The sequence below is a fragment of the Mustela nivalis genome, assembly GCF_964662115.1.
Source record: "Mustela nivalis genome assembly, chromosome: 1".
Taxonomy (NCBI): domain Eukaryota; kingdom Metazoa; phylum Chordata; class Mammalia; order Carnivora; family Mustelidae; genus Mustela; species Mustela nivalis.
Genome location: NC_139020.1, coordinates 25,157,493 through 25,181,247, shown reverse-complemented (window position 1 = coordinate 25,181,247; position 23,755 = coordinate 25,157,493). Strand labels below are relative to the sequence as shown.

At 38.2% G+C, this 23,755-nt stretch overlaps 1 protein-coding gene across 1 annotated transcript in view; it reads left to right on the top strand.

The window, feature by feature from the left end:
- Nucleotides 1-23,755, top strand: part of LOC309870124 (uncharacterized protein) — a 223,488-nt gene that overhangs the window by 158,904 nt on the left and 40,829 nt on the right. Inside the window, exon 5 of the mRNA XM_082742251.1 lies at nt 17,045-17,218. The gene's annotated coding sequence lies outside the window, so the exon portion shown is untranslated. The remainder of the gene's footprint in view (nt 1-17,044; nt 17,219-23,755) is intronic.

Below are 23,755 nucleotides of genomic sequence, written 5' to 3'. Positions count from 1 at the left end.
CTAAAACAAGAGAATACTCATTCTTCTCGAAAGCACATGGAACTTTCTCTAGAATATACTACATATAGGATCACAAATCAGGTCTCAACTGATACCAAGAGACTGAGATTATTCACTGCATAGTCTCAGAACACAGTGCTTTGAAACTGGAACTAAATCACAAGAAAGAGTTTGGAAGAAATTCAAACTTGGAAGCTAAAAACCATCCTGCTCAAGAACATTTGGGTCAACCAGGAAATCAAAGAAGAACTTAAACAATTCATGGAAACCAATGAGAATGAAAACACATAGGTCCAAAATCTATGGGATATGGCAAAGGCGGTCCTAAAGAGGAAATATATAGTCATCCAAGCCTCACTCAGAAAAACAGAAAAATCCTGAATACACAAACTCTTTATACCCTAAAGAACTGGAGAATCAACAACAAATTAAGTCTAACCCATGAATGATAAAGAGGTCAATGAATTAGAAACCAGAGATACAATAGAACACATCAACGAAACTAGAAGCTGGTTCTTGGAAAGAATTAATAACATTGATAAACTGCTGGCCAGACTAATGCAAAAGAAAAGAGAAAGGACCCAAGTTAATAAAATTATGAATGAAATGGGAGAGATCATAACAACAAGGAAATAGAAACAATAATCAGTAATTATTATCAATAGCTATATGCCAATAAGTTAAGCAACTTGGAAGAAATAAATGCATTCTTGGAAACATACAAACTTCTAAGCAGGTAGAAATTGACCACCCAAATAAACCAATAACTAGTAACGAGATTGGAGCAGTGATCAAAACCTCCCAAAAACCAAGAGTCCAGGACTTAATAGAAGAAATAGTACCTATTCTCCTGAAGCTGCTTCAAAAAATCAAAATAGAAGGGAAGCTTCTAGGCTCTATGAAGCCAGCATTACCTTGATCCCCAAACCAGGCAAAGACCCCATCAAAAGGGAGAATTTCAGACCAATACCCCTGATGAATCTGGTTGCCAAGATTCTCAACAAGATCCTAGCTAACAGTATCCAACAGTACATTTAAAAGATTATCCATCATAACAGGGTGGGACTTAGCCCTAGGACACAAGTGTGGTTCAACATTTGCAAATAAATCACTGCGATAGAACGAATTAATAAGGGAAGAGAGAAGAACCACATGGTCCTCTCAATTGATGCAGAAAAAGCATTTGACAAAATACAGCATCCTTTCCTGATTAAAACTCTTCAGAGTATAGGCATAGAGGGAACATTCCTCAACTTCATAAAATCTATCTATGAAAAACCCACAGCGAATATCATTCTCCATGGGGACAAGCTGGAAGCCTTCCCATTGAGATCAGGAACACAACAAGAACACCCACTCTTGCCACTGTTGTTATCAACATAGGACTACAACATAGTCCTAGCAACAGCAGTCAGACAATAAAAAGAAATACAAGCTGGCAAAGAAGTCAAATTCTCTTTTTTTGCAGATGACATGATACTTTATATGGAAAACCCAAAAGACTCCACCCCCAAACTACTAGAACTCATACAGCAATTCAGTAATGTGACAGGATACAAAATCAATGTACAACAATCAGTTGCTTTTCTATACACTAACAATGAAAATATATTTTTCTGCATGTGGCTGTCCAGTTTTCCCAACACCATTTATTGAAGAGGCTGCCTTTTTTCCATTGGACATTCTTTCCTGCTTTGTCGAAGATTAGTTGACCATAGAGTTGAGGGTCTATTTCTGGGCTCTCTATTCTGTTCCATTGATCTATGTGTCTGTTTTTGTGCCAGTACCATGCTGTCTTGATGATGACAGCTTTGTAATAGAGCTTGAAGTCCGGAATTGTGATGCCACCAACGTTGGCTTTCTTTTTCAATATCCCTTTGGCTATTTGAGGTCTTTTCTGGTTCCATATAAATTTTAGAATTATTTGTTCCATTTCTTTGAAAAAGATGGATGGTGCTTTGATAGGAATTGCATTAAATGTGTAGATTGCTTTAGGTAGCATAGACATTTTCACAATATTTATTCTTCCAATCCATGAGCATGGAAAATTTTTCCATTTCTTTGTCTCTTCCTCAATTTCTTTCATGAGTACTTTATAGTTTTCTGAGTATAGATTCTGTGCCTCTTTGGTTAGGTTTATTCCTAGGTATCTTATAGTTTTGGGTGCAATTGTAAATGGGATTGACTCCTTAATTTCTCTTTCTTCTGTCTTGTTGTTGGTGTAGAGAAATGCAACTGATTTCTGTGCATTGATTTTATATCCTGACACTTTACTGAATTCCTGTACAAGTTCTAGCAGTTTTGGAGTGGAGTCTTTTGGGTTTTCCACGTATAGTATCATATCATCTGCGAAGAGTGATAGTTTGACTTCTTCTTTGCCGATTTGGATGCCTTTAATTTCCTTTTGTTGTCTGATTGCTGAGGCTAGGACCTCTAGTACTATGTTGAATAGCAGTGGTGATAATGGACATTCCTGCCGTGTTCCTGACCTTAGCGGGAAAGCTTTCAGTTTTTCTCCATTGAGAATGATATTTGTGGTGGGTTTTCCATAGATGGCTTTGATGATATTGAGGTATGTGCCCTCTATCCCTACACTTTGAAGAGTTTTGATCAGGAAGGGATGCTGTACTTTGTCAAATGCTTTCTCAGCATCTATTGAGAGTATCATATGGTTCTTGTTCTTTCTTTTATTGATGTGTTGTATCACATTGACTGATTTGCGGATGTTGAACCAACCTTGCAGCCCTGGAATAAATCCCACTTGGTCGTGGTGAATAATCCTTTTAATGTACTGTTGAATCCTATTGGCTAGTATTTTGGTGAGAATTTTCACATCTGTGTTCATCAAGGATATTGGTCTATAGCTCTCTTTTTTGATGGGGTCCTTGTCTGGTTTTGGGATCAAGGTGATGCTGGCCTCATAAAATGAGTTTGGAAGTTTTCTTTCCATTTCTATTTTTTGGAACAGTTTCAGGAGAATAGGAATTAGTTCTTCTTTAAATGTTTGGTAGAATTCCCTCGGGAAGCTGTCTGGCCCTGGGCTTTTGTTTGTTTGGAGATTTTTAATGACTGTTTCAATCTCCTTACTGGTTATGGGTCTGTTCAGGTTTTCTATTTCTTCCTGGTTCAGTTGTGGTAGTTTATATGTTTCTAGGAATGCATCCATTTCTTCCAGATTGTCAAATTTGTTGGCGTAGAGTTGCTCATAGTTCAGTTTGTGGTTTTTATGGGTTAGGTTATTTGCCCAAAGTCATACTTCTCATTCTCTTTCTGATCGGTTCTCATTTTTTTTTTAATTAATAAAAATAAAATGACTTACCCATGGACAGATTTTATATTCTTGTGATTTTGATAATCTTCATATTAGCTTGAAATTCATCTCTCTAACCACTGGAGCCTAGACTTCTTTTTACACTTGACTCTTATAAACTGTGATTTTAGTTTTTGTGTAACTTTCCTACTTTCTTACCTTTTTCATTTTGACAGATTTTTCAAATAACTTTTATTGGTGGAAAAGTTTTCTGTGGTTCTTTATGAAAGTTTGTCACATCATTTAATTCAGTAGTCGAGATCATCAGCAATCATGTCTAAGTGACAAATACATGCCAGGTGCTGTGCGGAAGGCCAAGGATAAAAAGATAAATGGAAGACTGTAGCTGGGAAGTATAAACAGAACTGATGTATGACATCAGAAGAAGTATAACTTGAAGCCTCTTAAGCTGCTAAAATGTGTATAACTTGTGTTCTAGTGGGTGTTACTCTCATTTGTTATTAAGGAACCCAGCTCTCTGAAAAAATCTCTTCTTCCTCTCCTCTCCCTCCCCTCCAATCTGTACATGTGGATTGTTGCATTTATTTTTATTATATTTGTTTGATCACTGCTTTGGTCATTACTGATGAAACTGATCCTAGTTGATGACACCATTTTATCTCACTAGTCACTTTAGGCTCTGTACTAGATTTTGCCACATTGCTCAGAAATGCTGCCACATCTGGGGCACCTGGGTGGCTCAGTCAGTTAAGCATGCAACTCTTGATTTTGGCTCAGTTTATGATCTCAGTGTTGTGAGATTGAACCCTATATTGAGGCCCGTGTCACCCAGATTCTCTCTCCCTCTCTTTGTTGTTCCCTACCCTTAAAAAAAAAAAAAATAAAGAAAGAAAAAAGAAAAAAGAAATGCTGCCACATCTATTGGTCATGCCAGGGTCTTACTGCTGTACTGGAAACTTTGAGTGTTAAAGATGATTGCTGTTCTATTTTGACAAGATGGCAACGTTCTATTTTCTGATTTTCAGGTTACATTTATTTAGAGGAGAAACAATGCAGTGTGTTATGACTATCAATTGATATGGAAATCTGTAACTATTATGTATATATAGTATGTATGAGTCCTGATTTTAAATGAGACCAGCTGAAACCTACATTTTATGCTTTGTGAAAGTCTGAGCTCTTCCCAAAACACCCAGAGACATATGGACATGTGGGCATCTTGGATTCCAATTTATTGTCTTTGTTGGAATTTTGTTTCTATGCTGTCTGATTTTGTTTTTATTTTACATTATTATTATTTTTAAAGATTTTATTTATTTGACAGAGAGAGAGAGAGAGTGAGCACAAGCTGGGGGAGTGGGAGAGGAAGAAGCAGACTCCCTGCTGAGCAAGAAGCTTGATGCAGAACTCAATCCCAGGACCCTGGGATCATGATCTGAGTGAAGGCAGATGCTTAATTGACTGAGCCACTCAGGCACCCTGATTTTGTTTTTAAAAAGGCATTATTTAAATATGATACACTGCTCCTTATCAGTATCTACAAAGAAGCTATCCTCACACAATCCTGAAAATTTACTGGTGGGAAATGGGGAGAAATGCTTAAAATTTGGAAAAGTAAGGAACATTGAACATTATAAATTCTATTGAAAAAAGTCTGCCATTGGGCATTTTTCACCACCCAAACTTGCATCATTCTTTCTTCTTTCCTTCTCTTCCTCTCACTTCTCCTATTCCATTTAGAAGAAAATACATTGCTCACATTGTCCCATGAATAAAAGGCAGTATTCATTTTGGTTGCCTTGAGTTTTTCCTTCAGAATCTCTCCCTTTACCCCATGAGCTTTATCAAACAAGACCTTTTCCCAAACAGTTTTCTCCTGAGGTAGAATTCTGGATTTGGGGCACCTGGGTGGTTCAGTTGGTCAAGCATCTGCCTTCAGCTCAGGTCCTGTTCTCAGGGTCCTCGGATCGAGCCCTGCATCAGGCTCCCTGCTCAGGGGGATGTCTGCTTCTCCCTTGCCTTCTGTGCTCTCTCTCTTTCTTGTGCTAGGTCTTGTGATCATAAAAGGTGTGGTCTCACAATTCCATGAATCCAAATGACATGGGAAAACAAACAAAACAAACAAACATGGGTATATAAATTGGTACAACTACTTTGGGATAAAGTTTGGCAGGACCAGCTTCATGGATAAGTGACCTATGCAGCCACAGAGTCCCTGTGTTTAAAAGGATGTCCCCCCCCCCCCCCATTCTAATGTTCTACTGTTTGTCTTGAAATTATTTAATAGTTTTTTAACAAAGGGCTCTGAATTTTCATATTTCACTGGTCCCAGAAAGTTAGATAGGTACTCTTGTAGGTTGGCATTACCCACCAAAGCTGAGCAAGTCCAGTGACCTGAACATTTTAACTCCTAGTTAAAAATCCAACTGAAACTCATACCCATTTTCACCAAAAGATATTACAGAAATATTTATTTAGGCAGGATTCATTATAGCCAAAAAGGGAAACAAAACTCCCATTTCTATCAGCAATCAATGAACATGTAAATCGAGTTGTATTCATACAAAGAAATATTTTATAGCAGAGAAAATTAATGACCTACTGCTACAAATTATAGTGGATTAATCTTATGAACATATTAGGGAAAAGAAGTAAGGCAATTCAGGATTCCATATATATAAAGTTTAACAGCAAACAAAATTGTAATATTAGAAGAAAGTCTAGTGACTGATTTGGGGGATCAGAGCATTCTAGTAATTGGGAGGGAACATTATGAGGCTCCTGGGTTTCTGCTAATATTCTGTCTTTTTGACTTGTATGTAGGTTTACATGTGCATCACTTTGTAAAGCTATACATTTATGTTAAACACTTTTTTTTATGTGTCTTATACACACACAAAAATAAAATAATAATACCTAACATGAGACATAATACCTAACAAGAGAAATTAGAGTCTATCTGTTATGAGCCAAGTAGAAGCTTTCTTAAATAATCTCTGATTTGAATAATTCCTTTTATTAATAGATGCTGTTTCTTCCCATTGTAAAGCACTGTCAGATTCCCAAGACTCATGAATGATTATATCTAGTAAGCCTCTGTCCTGTGTGCCCTTTTAATAAGCCAACAAGCTTTCATCTGAATAAGATAAGGACATCTATGGTAATAGAAGTGTATTCATTCTACTTATGAACTATTAATAAGACTTTAATAGATTTTTCATGGAACGTCAATACCAGCATGAAGGTGAGCCTCAGACAGGTCTGGGATAAGGAAGGAGAAAGCTGACACAAATTGCTCGCCATTTCTTATCTCTGCATCTTTAATCGGCCTCCAGTCATTCTTCGTCTTGGTCTTATTTTTCTTATATTTATTGCCAGTAACATATGGCTATTACATAACTTTCAAAATTTTATGTCCCTTCAGTCCAAAAGGCAAGGCAGACTGCTGTATCCTCAGACCTAATCACAAACTTTAGAAAGAGAGAGCTTGGCTGCCTATGTTGCATCAGTTTGCTATCTCTGGATCAGTTTGAATGGCTGGAAGAGGATCACACAGTAGTAACAGATTTACAATAATCCATTTTTTTTTACATCGAAATAGTAATTATAATTTGAATACTCGGATAAAGCAAAAGAATCTGGACAGCACCCCAGTTTGTTTTGTGAGATTAAGAATCACTTATGGTTTGTCTCCCTCCCAATCCCATCTTGTTTCATTTATTCTTCTCCTACCTTCTTAACCACAGCTCCCATGTTGCATCTCCACTTCCTCATATCAGGGAGATCATATGATAGTTGTCTTTCTCCACTTGACTTATTTCGCTAAGCATAATACCCTCTAGTTCCATCCACATCGTCGCAAATGGAAAGATTTCATTTCTTTTGATGCCTGCATAGTATTCCATTGTGTATATATACCATTTCTTCTTTATCCATTCATCTGTTGATGGACCTCTAGGTTCTTTACATAGTTTGGCTATTGTGGACATTGCTGCTATAAACATTCGGGTGCACATGCCCCTTCAGATCACTACATTTGTATCTTTAGGGTAAATACCCAGTAGTGCAATTACTGGGTCATAGGGTAGTTCTATTTTCAACATTTTGAGGAACCTCCATGCTGTTTTCCAGAGTGGTTGCACCAGCTTTCATTCCCACCAACAGTGTAGGAGGGTTCCCCTTTCTCCACATCCTTGCCAGCATCTGTCATTTCCTGACTTGTTAATTTTAGCCATTCTGACTGGTGTGAGGTGATATCTCATTGTGGTTTTGATTTGTATTTCCCTGATGCCGAGTGATATGGAGCACTTTTTCACGTGTCTGTTGGCCATCTGGATGTCTTCTTTGCAGAAATGTCTGTTCATGTCCTCTGCCCATTTCTTGATTGGATTATTTGTTCTTTGGGTGTTGAGTTTGCTAAGTTCTTTATAGATTTTGGACACTAGCCCTTTATCTGATATGTCGTTTGCAAATATCTTCTCCCATTATGTCAGTTGTCTTTTGGTTTTGTTAACTGTTTCCTTTGCTGTGCAAAAGCTTTTGATCTTGATGAAATCCCAATAGTTCATTTTTGCCCTTGCTTCCCTTGCCTTTGGCGATGTTCCTAGGAAGATGTTGCTGTGGCGGAGGTCAAAGAGGTTGCTGCCTGTGCTCTCCTCAAGGATTTTGATGGATTCCTTTCTCACATTGAGTTCCTTCATCCATTTTGAGTCTATTTCTGTGTGTGGTATAAGGAAATAGTCCAATTTCATTTTTCTGCATGTGGCTGTCCAGTTTTCCCAACACCATTTATTGAAGAGGCTGCCTTTTTTCCATTGGACATTCTTTCCTGCTTTGTCGAAGATTAGTTGACCATAGAGTTGAGGGTCTATTTCTGGGCTCTCTATTCTGTTCCATTGATCTATGTGTCTGTTTTTGTGCCAGTACCATGCTGTCTTGATGATGACAGCTTTGTAATAGAGCTTGAAGTCCGGAATTGTGATGCCACCAACGTTGGCTTTCTTTTTCAATATCCCTTTGGCTATTCGAGGTCTTTTCTGGTTCCATATAAATTTTAGAATTATTTGTTCCATTTCTTTGAAAAAGATGGATGGTGCTTTGATAGGAATTGCATTAAATGTGTAGATTGCTTTAGGTAGCATAGACATTTTCACAATATTTATTCTTCCAATCCATGAGCATGAAACATTTTTCCATTTCTTTGTGTCTTCCTCAATTTCTTTCATGAGTACTTTATAGTTTTCTGAGTATAGATTCTGTGCCTCTTTGGTTAGGTTTATTCCTAGGTATCTTATAGTTTTGGGTGCAATTGTAAATGGGATTGACTCCTTAATTTCTCTTTCTTCTGTCTTGTTGTTGGTGTAGAGAAATGCAACTGATTTCTGTGCATTGATTTTATATCCTGACACTTTACTGAATTCCTGTACAAGTTCTAGCAGTTTTGGAGTGGAGTCTTTTGGGTTTTCCACGTATAGTATCATATCATCTGCGAAGAGTGATAGTTTGACTTCTTCTTTGCCGATTTGGATGCCTTTAATTTCCTTTTGTTGTCTGATTGCTGAGGCTAGGACCTCTAGTACTATGTTGAATAGCAGTGGTGATAATGGACATTCCTGCCGTGTTCCTGACCTTAGCGGGAAAGCTTTCAGTTTTTCTCCATTGAGAATGATATTTGTGGTGGGTTTTCCATAGATGGCTTTGATGATATTGAGGTATGTGCCCTCTATCCCTACACTTTGAAGAGTTTTGATCAGGAAGGGATGCTGTACTTTGTCAAATGCTTTTTCAGCATCTATTGAGAGTATCATATGGTTCTTGTTCTTTCTTTTATTGATGTGTTGTATCACATTGACTGATTTGCGGATGTTGAACCAACCTTGCAGCCCTGGAATAAATCCCACTTGGTCGTGGTGAATAATCCTTTTAATGTACTGTTGAATCCTATTGGCTAGTATTTTGGTGAGAATTTTCGCATCTGTGTTCATCAAGGATATTGGTCTATAGCTCTCTTTTTTGATGGGGTCCTTGTCTGGTTTTGGGATCAAGGTGATGCTGGCCTCATAAAATGAGTTTGGAAGTTTTCTTTCCATTTCTATTTTTTGGAACAGTTTCAGAATAGGAATTAGTTCTTTAAATGTTTGGTAGAATTCCCTCGGGAAGCTGTCTGGCCCTGGGCTTTTCTTTGTTTGGAGATTTTTGATGACTGTTTCAATCTCCTTACTGATTATGGGCCTGTTCAGGCTTTCTATTTCTTCCTGGTTCAGTTGTGGTAGTTTATATGTCTCTAGGAATGCATCCATTTCTTCCAGATTGTCAAATTTGTCGGCATAAAGTTGCTCATAGTGTGTTCTTATAATTGTATTTCTTTGGTGTTAGTTGTGATCTCTCCTCTTTCATTCATGATTTTATTTATTTGGGTCCTTTCTCTTTTCTTTTTGATAAGTCTGGCCAGGGGGTTATCAATCTTATTAATTCTTTCAAAGAACCAGCTCCTAGTTTAATTGATTTTTTCTATTTTTTTTTTTTTTTTTGGTTTCTATTTCATTGATTTCTGCTCTGATCTTTATGATTTCTCTTCTCCTGCTGGGTTTAGGGTTTCTTTCTTGTTTTTTTCTCCAGCTCCTTTAAGTATAGGGTTAGGTTGTATACCTGAGACCGTTCTTGTTTCTTGAGAAAGACTTTTACTCTATATATTTTCCTCTTAGGACTGCCTTTCTTGTGTCCCACAGATTTTGAACTGTTGTGTTTTCATTATCATTGTTTCCATGAATTTTTTCAATTCTTCTTTAATTTCCTGGTTGACCCATTCATTCTTTAGAAGGATGCTGTTTAGTCTCCATGTATTTGGGTTCTTTCCAAATTTCCTCTTGTGATTGAGTTCTAGCTTCAGAGCATTGTGGTCTGAAAATATGCAGGGAATGGTCCCAATCTTTTGACACTGGTTGAAACCTGATTTAGGACTGAGGATGTAATCTATTCTGGAGAATGTTCCATGTGCACTAGAGAAGAATGTGTATTCTGTTGCTTTGGGATGGAATGTTCTGTATATATCTGTGATGTCCATCTGGTCCAGTGTGTCGTTTAAGGCCTTTATTTCCTTGCTGATCTTTTGTTTGGATGATCTGTCCATTTCAGTGAGGGGAGTGTTAAAGTCCCCTACTGTTATTGTATTATTGTTGATGTGTTTCTTTGATTTTGTTATTAATTGGTTTATATAGTTGGCTGATCCCACTTTGGGGGCATAGATATTTAAAATTGATATTCTTGTTGGACAGATCCTTTGAGTATGATATAGTGTCCTTCCTCATCTCTTATTATAGTCTTTGGCTTAAAGTCTAATTAATCTGATATAAGGATTGCCACTCCTGCTTTCTTCTGATGTCCATTAGCATGGTAAGTTCTTTTACACCCCCTCACTTTAAATCTGGGGGTGTCTATGGGTTTCAAATGAGTTTCTTGTAGGCAACATATAGGTGGGTTTTGTTTTCTTATCCATTCTGATACCCTGTGTCTTTTGATTGGGGCATTTAGCCCATTAACATTCAGGGTAACTATTGAGAGATAAGAATTTAGTGCCATTGTATTGCCTGTAAGGTGACTGTTACTGTATATTGTCCCTGTTCCTTTCTGATCTACTACTTTTAGGCTCTCTCTTTGCTTAGAGGACCCCTTTCCATATTTCCTGTAGAGCTGGTTTGGTGTTTGCAAATTCTTTCAGTTTTTGTTTGTCTTGGAAGTTTTTAATCTCTCCTTCTATTTTCAATGATAGCCTAGCTGGATATAGTATTCTTGGCTGCATGTTTTTCTCATTTAGTGCTCTGAATATATCATGCCAGCTCTTTCTGGCCTGCCAGGTGTCTGTGGATAAGTCTGCTGCCAATCTAATATTTTTACCATTGTATGTTACAGACTTCTTCTCCCGGGCTGCTTTCAGGATTTTCTCTTTGTCACTAAGACTTGTAAATTTTACTATTAGGTGATGGGGTGTGGACCTATTCTTATTGATTTTGAGGGGGGTTCTCTGCACCTCCTGGATTTTGATGCTTGTTCCCTTTGCCATATTGGGGAAATTCTCTCCAATAATTCTCTCCAGTATACCTTCTGCTCCCCTCTCTCCTTCATCATCTTCTGGAATCCCAATTATTCTAATGTTTTGTCTTATGGTGTCACTTATCTCTCGAATTCTCCCCTCGTGGTCCAGTAGCTGTTTGTCCCTCTTTTGCTCAGCTTCTTTATTCTCTGTCATTTGGTCTTCTATATCACTAATTCTTTCTTCTGCCTCATTTATCCTAACAGTGAGAGCCTCCATTTTTGATTGCACCTCATTAATAGCTTTTTTGATTTCAACTTGGTTAGATTTGAGTTTTTTTATTTCTCCAGAAAGGGCTTTTATATCTCCCGTGAGGATTTCTCTAATATCTTCCATGCCTTTTTCGAGCCTGGCTAGAACCTTGAGAATCATCATTCTGAACTCTACATCTGACATATTACCAATGTCTATATTGATTAGGACCCTAGCCTTCGGTACTGCCTCTTGTTCTTTTTTTTTTTGTGGTGAATTTTTCTGCCTTGTCATTTTGTCCAGATAAGAGTATATGAAGGTGCAAGTAAAATACTAAAAGAGTGGCTATAACCCCAGGAAAAGATGCTTTAGCCAAATCAGAAGAGATCCCAAATCATGAGGGGGGAGAAAGTGGATAAAAAGAGTTTCAGAAAGAAAAAAAAAAAGCAAAGAAAATAAACAATTAAAAAAAGAAAATGAATAAAGAAAAAGTATAAAAAAGAAAAAATATATATATTAGATAAACTAGTTAAAAAACATTAATCCATTCATCTGTTGACCTGTACCCCTGGGGATAAAAATATGTTTATAAAAAATAAAAAATTATATTAAAAAAACATTAAAAAAGACAAGCGTAAAAGTTAAGAAAAATTTATCAGAAGAGAAAAAAATTGAAAAAGAATAAACAATTAAATTAACTGTAAGACTAAAGAATCATGCGGAGAAAGCCATTTCTCCTCCTCTGGAATTCACTGGTCTCCTTGATATTGAACCTGTACTCCTTGGTATGTGAACTTGATCCTGGCTGGATTTCTTGTTGATCTTCTGGGGGAGGGGCCTGTTGTAGTGATTCTCAAGCGTCTTTGCCTCAGGCGGAATTGCACCGCCCTTACCAGGGGCCAGGCTGGGTAATCTGCTCAGATTTGCTTTCGGGAGCTTTTGTTCCCTGAGCGCTATCTGTAGAGTTCCAGAGGATGGGAATGAAAATGGTGGCCTCCCGGTCTCCAGCCCGGAGGAGCTGAGAGCCCGGGCCCCCACTCCTCAGTGCACCCTCAGAGAACCGCACCCAACTACTCCCGTCTCCCTGGCCTCTGGCCACGCTCCGAGCTCCCCGAGCCTGCAACTGATTCAAGGTAACCTTGAGCTGGGAACTCACTCCTTGGCTCTTTCTCTGTATCCGGCTTCCCTGTTCTAATACCTGCAAGCTCTGTGACACTCAGAAGCCCCCGATCCTTCTGTGACCCTGCGGGACCTGAGGCCATGCTGACCCCGCATGGGCTTCACCCCGGTTTAGCCTCTGGAGCGATGTCCTTCAGGGGAACAGACTTTTAAAAGTCCTGATTTTGTGCTCTGTTGCTCCGTCGCTTGCTGGGAGCCAGCCCCTCCCCCCGGGGTCTGTCTACCCTTCGCTTTGGATTCACTTCTCCGCCAGTCCTACCTTTCAGAAAGTGGTTGATTTTCTGTTTCTAGAATTGCTGTTCTTCTCTTCGATCTGCCGTTGGATTTGTAGGTGTTTGAAGTCTTTAGATAAGCTATCTAGCTGATCTCCTCCTAGCTGAAGTAGTCTCAGCCTGCTACTTCTCTGCCATCTTGACTCCTTCCTGAGTATTCATTGTTTTTGCACCACACCCAGTGCTCCATGCAATACATAACCTACCCAATACCCCCTACCTGGTTCCCCCAACCTCCCATCCCCTGCCCCTTGAAAACCCTCAGGTTGTTTTTCAGTGTCCATAGTGTCTCATGGTTCACCTCCCCTTCCAATTACCCTCAACTCCCTTCTCCTCTCCATCTCCCCATGTCCTCCATGTTATTTGTTATGCTCTACAAATAAGTGAAACCATATGATAATTGGCTCTCTCTGCTTGACTTATTTCACTCAGCATAATCTCTTCCAGTCCCATCCATGTTGCTACAAAAGTTGGGTATTCATCCTTTCTGATGGAGGCATAATACTCCATAGTGTATATGGACCATATCTTCCTCATCCATTCATCCTTTGAAGGGCATCTTGGTTCTTTCCACAGTTTGGCGACTGTGGCCATTGCTGCTATAAACATTGGGGTACAGATGGCCCTTCTTTTCACTACATCTGTATCTTTGGGGTAAATACCCAGTAGTGCAATTGCAGGGTCATAGGGAAGCTCTATTTTTAATTTCTTGAGGAATCTCCACACTGCTCTCCAAAGTAGCTGCACCAACTTGCATTCCCACCAACAGTGGAAGAGGGTTCCCCTTTCTCCACATCTTCTCCAACACACGTTGTTTCCTGTCTTGCTAATTTTGGCCATTCTAACTGGTGTAAGGTGGTATCTCAATGTGGTTTTGATTTGAATCTCCCTAATGGCTAGTGATGATGAAAGTTTTTTCATGTGTCTGATAGCCATTTGTATGTCTTCATTGGAGAAGTGTCTGTTCATATCTTCTGCCCATTTTTTGATATGATTATCAGTTTTGTGTGTGTTGAGTTAAAATGTCTATACTGCCATGAGCAATCTATACTTTTAATGCCATTCCAATCAAAATTTCACCAGTATTTTTCAAAGAGCTGGAGCAAATAATCCTGAAATTTGTATGGAATTAGAAGAGACCCTGAATTGCTAAGGAAATGTTGAAAAACAAACAAACAAAAAAACCTGGCGGCATCATGTTACCTCATTTTAAGCTTTTCTACAAAGCTGCGATCAGCAAGGCAGCATGATACTGGCATAAAAACGGACACATAGACTAGTGGAACAGATTAGAGAGTGCTGATATGAACCCTCAACTCTATGGTCAAATGATCTTCGACAAAACAGGAAAAAATATACAGTGGAAAAAAGACAGTCTCTTCAATAAGTGGTGCTGGGGAAATTGGACAGCTATATGTAGAAGAATGAAACTCGACCATTCTCTTACACCATAAACAAAGATAAACTCAAAATGGATAAAAGACCTCAACGTGACACAGGAATCCATCAGAATCCTAGAGGAGAACATAGGCAGTAATCTCTTCAATATCAGCCACAGCAACTTCTTTCAAGATATATCTCCAAAGGCAAAGGAAACAGAAGTGAAGATGAACTTTTGGGACTTCATCAGGATCAAAAGCTTATGCGCAGCAAAGGAAACAGTCAACAAACAAAGAAGCAACCCACGGAATCGGAGAAGATAGTGCAGACAAAAGGTTGATATCCAGAATCTATAATGAACTTCTCAAACTCAGCACATACACAACTGATAATTCATTCTTTTTGATCCAAAAAGCTTGTTTCTAATGCTTAGCATATGAGTGAATACACAGATTAAAGGGCAAGACATCAGCACCTCTACATACACAGGATGGTGCCAATAACCCTATCTTTCTGATCAGTGAATTGGCCTTGACTCACAATGTGAAGAAAATATTGGCCCTGTCTCCTATGAAAAGGCAAAAAATACAGGAATAATGGTCCTGTAAAACCTCTACTTATAGGGACGCCTGGGTGGCTCAGTGGGTTAAGCCGCTGTCTTCTGCTCGGGTCATGATCCCAGGGTCCTGGGATCGAGCCCCAAATCGGGCTCTCTGCTCAGCAGGGAGCCTGCTTCCTCCTCTCTCTCTGCCTGCCTCTCTGCCTGCTTGTCATCTCTCTCTGTCAAATAAATGAATAAAATCTTAAAAAAAAAAACAAAAAACCTCTACTTATAAACAGCATGGCATTTCAAATGAATGGTTAAAAGGTTAATTTTTCAAGAATTCATGTTGGGACATTTGGCTGTCCATTTTGGGGGGAAAGTTGGTTTTCTTGCCATATGCCAGTCATTAAAAAAATGCAGGTAGATAAAGTATTTAATAATAATACAAAGACTTTTAAAAAGCAAACAAACCCACAAAGACTGTCAATAGAATTTGTTTGGAAATATGGACAAAAGGGGTGGTTTTTAAAATTATACCAAAAAGACATAAAGGAGAAGATTGATAAATTTGATCACATTAGAGTTAAAAGCTTAACTTTAAGTAAAGATGTCATATATATTTTTACTTATTTGTATCTATTTATGTATTTATTTATTTAAATTCCAGTATAGATAACTGCTCTTCATGATAAATGTACTGCTAATCCCCTTCATCTATTTCACCCATACTTCTACCCACCTCGCCTATGGTAACCATCAGTTTCCTCTCTATAGTTAAGAGTCTGTTTTTTGGTTTACCTCTTTTTTTCTTTGTTTGTTTGCTTTCTATTTTAAATTCTACATATGAGTGAAGTCATAAAGTATTTGTCTTTTTTTTTTTACTTACTTCACTTAGAATTATGCCCTCCAGATCAACAACTGTTGTTGCAAATGCAAGATTTTGTTTTTTATGGCCGAATAATATTCCTGTGTGTGTGTGTGTGTGTGTGTGTGTGTGTGTGTGTATGTGTGTGTGAGTGAGACATCTTATTTATCCATTCATCTATTGATGGACACTTGGATTGCATTCATAATTTAGCCATTGTAAATAATACTGTAATAATGGGGTATGTATATCTTTTTGAATTAGTGTTTTTGTATTTTTGGAGAAAATGCCCAGTGGTGAGATTACTGGATTGTAGGGTAGTTCTATTTTTAACTTTTTGAAGAATATCCATACTGTTTTCCACAGTGGCTGCACCAGTTTGCATTCCTACCAGCAATGCACAAGGTTTTCTTTTAGGACACCAAATAAGTTTTAAGACAAAAGTAGTGATCAATTTTAAATGTCCCCTTAGGTAGTAGGTTGTGATCCCAATTTTTCAATCAGCCATGAATCTAGGTTCTGCCATGAAGGTGCTTTGAAGATGTTATTAAAGTCCATAATTAGCTGACTTTAAGTAAAGGTGATTATTTTAGATTATGTGAGTGGCCCTGATTTAATTCCTTGAAGGCCTTAAGACAGAAGTGAGATTTCCTTGAAGGAGAGGGAATTCTACCCCATGGATTGCAGCTTCAGTTAATTTGGAGAGACTTTGCTGTATGGATTTTAGGCTTATCAAGCCAACCCCTACAATTGCATAAGCTAGTTCCTTACAATACCTCTGTTAAAATATATCTTCTACTGATTCTTTTTTTCTTACTCAACTTTGATTGATACAACAACTGGTAGACTAGAAGAAAATATCTGTGAGACCTATCATTCATTAAGAAGGAATAGGTTTTGGAGTGCCTGGGTGGCTCAGTGGGTTAAAACCTGTGGCTTTGGCTCAGGTCATGATCCCAGGGTCCTAGGATCGAGCCCCGCATTGGGCTGTCGGCTCAGTGGGGAGCCTGCTTCCTCTTCTCTGTCTGCCTCTCTGCCTACTTGTGATCTCTCTCTGTCAAATAAGTAAATAAAATCTTAAAAAAAAAAAAAAAGGAATAGGTTTCAGAATATAAGATTAAAACAAGTTGAAAAAGAGAAATAACTAACCTAGTAGAAAAATGGACAAAGGTTCTGTTTCAGTTGTCTGTTGCTCTATAATATGAAACATCACAGTTTTAAGCAGAGGTCTATTATTTGTCATTTTCTGTAGGTTGGTAACCTGGAGGAACCTTATCCTGGTTTCATGTGGGATTGTTCAAGCTATAATTATTTGAAGGTTTCTGTGTGGCTGGAGGATCCAAGTCATTCTCACTCAGATATGGGGCAGTTGATGCTGGATGTTGGCTCATTCTCTTCCATTCTCCACCTGATCACTCATCCTCTGGTAAGTTGGACTGTGTTTCTTCATAATATTGAGGTGGTAGGGTTACAAGAAGCTGAGAATGGAAGCTGTAGGAATAGGTTATTTTGGGGGAGAGGTAAGAAGAGGCTAGGGCAAAGTGTCAGCTAAAAGGAATTCTGATCTTATCTGAAAAGTTTCAGTACTTTAATGTGCTGTCATAATTTACCTGTGTAATTTGAAAATATATAAAATATTGCTAGAGACTGAATGTTTGTGTGCCACCCTCCTTCCACACCAAATACATATGTTGAAACCTAATTCCCAATTGATTGTATTTGGAGATGGGGCCTTTGGGAGCTAATTAGGGGATTAGTGTCTTTATAAAAGAAAGCCCCAGAGAATCCCCCTCTCCTCTTCTGCTATGTAAGGACACAGGGAGAAGACAACTGTCTATGAAATAGGAGATGGGCTCTCACCAGAAACTGAATCTGTCAGCACCTTGATCTTGGACTTCCCAACTTCCAGAGCTAAAATAAATTTTTGTTTAAAAGCCACCCAGTCTTTGGTATTCAGTTATAACAGTCTGAATAATCTAAGATAAAGATCACACACACACACACACACACACACACACACACACACACACACACAGTGAGAGTACAAGGGAGAGAGCTTTCTTTTTCAGTAATCTTAAACCTTTGCTTACACTGACTCTTTGCCATCTCAACTAAAGTTGCAAAAATGTTACTTTTTGTTATCTAACACTATGCCAGTAATGGACATTTCCATTCTCTGTCCAAGCTTCCAGCTGGAAGAATAATTACACGAGAAGCTCTCAGTATGATAAATGAGACAGTATTCAGGGCAGTTTGGTGTTAGGATCCCAGTTGTGCTTAAACAAAGACAATGATGTATTTTTTAGGGATCACTGAGAATAGAAGTCCATGTTACTTCCCTTTGAAAGCATTAACCTCTGAACCTCATTTTCTTGGTTATACTCTGAGATCTGGATGTCAGACTTACTTATGATTATGGTGGTTTGTAAGAAATAGTAGGCTGGTGGAGGCCCCCACAAGCTGGACATATTTCTGTTGCTGTGCATTATGTTTCCAGTATAATAAGTGTTCTGAGACTCTGTCATTTCAACTAAAAGGGGAAACACTTTTCTCTGTATTTGGCAAATACATAATAAGCAAAGGGAAGTATGTATAACTGGAAGAGTTGGTCCAATATTACAATGTGTACCCACCCAATTTCTTCATTCTAAGCTAGAAATTGACACAGATTGTATTAGGACAGGATTTTCTGAAAACAAACCAGGTACTGAGATACTGATGGGAAAAGTGCCATGATAGATCTGATGGACAATTACGAAGAAGAGCTTTTCTTTCCTTCATTGAGAGCAACCCTTTGATGAAGTTATTCCACTGTGAACCTGACTTGATATACGATATGAATCTCTGGGGTATGAAAGTTGCTCCTAGGAAGGTGGAGGGTGAAGGACGCATGTTTCAAATGACCCAGTAGCAACTGCAACCTGGACTGACCACTCCTTTGGGTCCTATAGCCTAATTCAAATTGGAAATTTGAGTAGGTAAGAATTAGAAAGAAAAAAGTGGCTTTGTGGATATCTTTAAAAGTCTTGGGTCCTGAAGGCTGTGCTGCCAAGTGTTTTTAGCTTGGCACAAAACATACACAAGATCGATGACATATTTTTAACGGACAGAAGAAGGATGCTTCTCTGGTGCAGAAGCTTATGGGTATCTGAGAACTTGGGCAGTTACCAGATAAGTGTAGGACACTTATCCTCCCTGGGTATCATGAGCAGGTGGCAGAATGAGATGAAAGTGAGCCTACTAAAAATTGTTACATTTTTCTCTTAGAAGCTGTAGCCACATCTTGTGTGTAAGTACCTGATATTATTTGATATGAGGTGGAGAACTTGGGAAGTCAGTAGTTAAAACCAATTTTCAGGGCTTTTTCAAAGGAAAATTAATTTTCAAAGGATGCTCCCTTAAGCCAATAATTGAATGGCCCATGTGGGACCATAAATTCTTGATGTGAGAACTGTGGAATTTTCTCTTTAATATGTATGTTTATTTGTCTGGGTGTGGAAATTAGTCTTGAATGGATATAACTGGTTAATGCAGAGTAGTATGCTCTTAAGTGTTATGTTGTTCTTCTTGTTTCCTTTTGAGTTACAAAGATGGTAGACCTTTCCAAGGTTAGAAAGAGCAGAGGTTTAGAGATCAGTATTTATGTAACCATTGTATAGACTCTTGGTACCTATCCTCTCTGCCCCAATTGCATTTTTTGCTGAGAAGCATGTTTTGTTTTCTTTACTGCCATCCATCCGTAACTGCTGGAATGAAAATGGTGGGCACATGACTTCCTAGAAATAGAGATTTAATGATTTCTTCATCACCTCCTTACTCTAAATGAGGTGAACTCACTGAGAGTTAGTTAGCCTCTACTGACCAAAGCTAAATTTGAAAGTGGATCCTTAGACTGTTTTAGAGACTTCTGTTTTTTACAATAAGAAAGACCCTCTAAACCTAAAAATATTTAGTTACAGTTGCTTCATTACAGACTGGAAATTCTTGGGGTTCTTCTTTGCCTGCTCAATTGAGGGGATAACATAGTTATTTACCTAATGCTAGATTGGAAATATGGAGTTGGAGCTATATTACTTTCACCCTGGTTCCCCCTTCCCTCACATGGAAGATGCTTAGTGTGTATTAGTAAATGTTATGAAAATGATTTCTCAGTTTGGGAATGGAATATATTACTGACTGTGTATGTAGAAAAACCACTCAGATTAATTAGATTATTGTGATTTTTCAAAATGTTTCATGGGGTACATATAACTCTATGGAATGCTAAATTTGGATATGGACTTAGAATGTCTGATTACAAAACAATTGATTGCTTTGAGCTGCACTCTTCTAATTGGAAACTTACTCTATGGGTTTAATGAATCCTGAATGCAGGGTCAGTGGAGGCATGGAGCTGCTAAAACAACCTAATCCTTGTTTCCTCTTGTGAATAATTTCTGGAAGGAAATGGATTCCCAGTTCTCCATTGTATTTAGCAACATTGAGACCCAATTTTTAGAAAGCTGCAGAGTAATGCTAGATAATACATTAGGCTCAGAGAATTTTCCAGATTAAATTGTCTAGTTGAGAAGTTTAAAAGCGTATATATTCTAATAGTGCAACCTAATTGTGTCAGATCCTTGGCTTTGAGTTGCAAGTTAAATATTATAGGTCACTTTGGAGAACAAATTTCTACTTAAAAATTGTAAATAGAAGAATTTTTTTCTCCACTTCATTTGCTCAGAAACTGTCATATAATACAAAACCTATATGTGGGAAGGGTTGGAGAAGGGGTGAGGTTCCTCTTCATTTTTGGTGGAAAAGGAAGTTGCTGAATTCCTAATCTCCAAACTTTGTCACAAGCCTGCCAAATAGTGTGGAATATGGCTGAAATGAGAGAGATAGTACTTAGTGTCAACCTTCCTTCTCTGAATTTTAGCAGGAAATAGTAAAGTGAATGTTATTATCTAGAAGGGACAATGCAACCATTACTTGATTAAAGTGCTGTGATGCAGAGAGATGGGTGTGATGCAGAGAGACAGACGGGCAACCAGAGAATTGAACAAAGATCCAAAGAACAGAGGGAAATGTGATGAGAAATAGTTTCTAATATCTGAATCCTAACTCCTAGTTAAGGGAATATGGTGGGAAGAAAAGTGAAGTAAGGGTGGAATACTGTCAGATAATGGCCTAGAGGACCTGCAGATTAAGATACATTGACTTCTTTTTTAAAAATTTAATTAAATTAATTTCTTTTTGTGTGTGTGTTCCAAAATTCATTGTTTATGCACTTCATGTGGTGCTCCATGCAATACATGCACTCCTTAATACCCACCACCAGTCTCCCCTAACCCCCCAATTCCTCCCCTCCAAAACCCTCAGTTTGTTTCTTAGAGTCCATAGTCTCTCATGGTTTGTCTCCCTCTCCAATTTCCCCAACTCACTTCTCCTCTCCATCTCCCAATGTCCTCAGTGTTATTCCTTATGCTCCATAAGTAATGGTAATTGTTATTCCTTATGCTCCTCCTTATGATAATTGACTCTCTTTGCTTGACTTATTTCAGGGTACATTGACTTCTTAACACATACCACAAAGACATGTCCCCAGACCAAGGGGAAGACAGACCTGGTAAAGAATGATTAAGATAATACCCTAATCAAAATTCTGAAGTGCTCAGATATCTGATTAAACCCTTCTGGCTGTGTTTGTGAGAATGTTTCTGGAAGAAATTAGCATTACCCAGTGGACTGGGTAAAGCAGATTGTCGTTCCTCAATATGGCAGGTGTCATCCAATCCATCAAGTGTGTGAATAAAATGGTGGGGGAAGGCAACTTCTTTCTCTCTGCCTAACTACTAGTATACTACTACTATACCACCACTACTACTACTACTTCTTCTTCTTCTCCTCCACCTCTTCTTCTTCTTCTTCAAAGATTTTATTTAGTTGATAGACAGCAAGAGAAGGAACACAAGCAGAGGAAGTGGGAGAAGCAGGCTTCCTGCTGAGCAGAGAGCCTGATGCAAGGCTGGATCCCAGAACCCAGGATCAAGACCTGAGACAAAGGAAGATCATTAATGACTGAGCTACCCAGGTGTCCCTCTGCCTAACTTCTTGAGCTGAGACCTTGGTTTTCTTAACTTGAATTGGGACTTAGCCATCAGAACTCCCAGTTCTCAAGGCCTTCAGACTCAGATTGGAAGGGACCACAGGCTTTCCTGGGTCTCTATCTTGCAGATGCATATCATGGAACTTCTCAGCCTCCATAATCATACACACACAAAAACTCACACACAGTTCTGTTTCTCTGGAGAATCCTAATACTCTGAATAATTGACAGAACTTGTAGACAAAGTATCAGTAAGTAAAGATTTAGGTATCACTAAAAATTCTAACTACTTTGACCTAACTGATGTATATAGAATATTAGACCCAGTAAGTATAGAATATATATTCATGTATACCTTGAGTGTTCACCAATATTTGCAAGTCATATAATGAAGATCTGTAAATTTCAAAGAATCAGAATTATAGCACATATGTTTTTAATCATGGAGAAATTTAATCAGAAATCCATAAAATGAGATAACCAGAAAATCCCCACATACTTTTAAATTTAGCAATATTTATTCTAAAGGTAGCATAATAAAAAAAGAGGTCAAAAAGGAAATTTGAAAATACTTTTGAACTGAATGATAACAAAGATACAACATGTGAACATTTGTGGGAAGTAGCAGATTGTTTGCAAAGGTTGGTTGCAATAATCCCTTCTGTCATTTTGTGAATATCCTTTTTGCAATATGACATTATTCTTCCTCCCATCAAAAATTGGAGTTATTTTCTACCTCTTGAATCTGGGTAAGTCTTATGACTTGCTTTTCTTAATTAATGGAGTGTGGCAAACTGATGTTGTGAGACTTCTGATGACTGGTTTGTCCTCCAGGAGGTTGAGATGAAGGAGAGATGCAGCAGGTGGCCAGCACCAACCACTGAACCCAAGAATCATATGAGTAAGATCATCTTGGAGACCTAGCACTGGTCAATCCAGGCACATAAATGGTATCAGGGAAGACCAGCAGAAAAAACACTGAGCCGAGTTCATCTCAAATTGCTGGTTCACAGTGTAATACACAAATAGAATAGTTTTGGTTTTGGGGTACTAAGTAATAGAATTGTTGAATATGTGGTATAGATAGCTGATATATAAATTGATACTAGAAGTGGGGTACTGCTATAACAAGGCCTAAAATACGTATTGTTGGTTTTGCTACTGGCCAGAAATCAGTGGCTGAAAAACTGGCAAAGATGTAAAAAGAGTGAACTTATTGTTGAGGTTAAAATATTGGCAAAATTCTTTATTGAAATGAATTGGAAAATGGGGGATATGCCTAATAAGTTTATGATTCTAGCTAAAAGCATTACCAGGCAAGATTTTTAATGTATCACTTGGCTTCTTTTAGCTAGACACAATTAAGTATGGGAAGACTGGAAATAAAGTGAGGATTATCCAGTTTGCAAATGGAATTTAGAGGAAATAAGGCCCAGAACTTGCCCAAATGGAAAATAAAATCAATCTCCAGCTTGTCCAGATTGGAAATGGTTCTCAGATGAAGAAGTGGCTTCAGGGTAAAAATTAGAGATGTGACTGTTGGATGTTTTGTTAAAATCTCAGAAATATTTAAGACCAGGTAAAACCTCCCAGCTAGATAAAAGATTCTAAGACTCATAGGAGAATCATCTCTCAGCATCCCGACATGGGGCACAAAGGATTCACGGGGGCAGACAGAGTTGTTCTGCATCTTCAGTTAGATGATAGTTATGTCTGAATGGCTGAGTATAATCCATGATCTTCATCTAACTGTGTGTGGAACATTGGTGCTTTTAATTGTACGTATAATATGTCCAAAGATGAAAGTACATTGTAGGGATGAAAGCCACAAATAGAAGCAACTAAAAATGAAAGTATACATGGCTGAAACTTTCA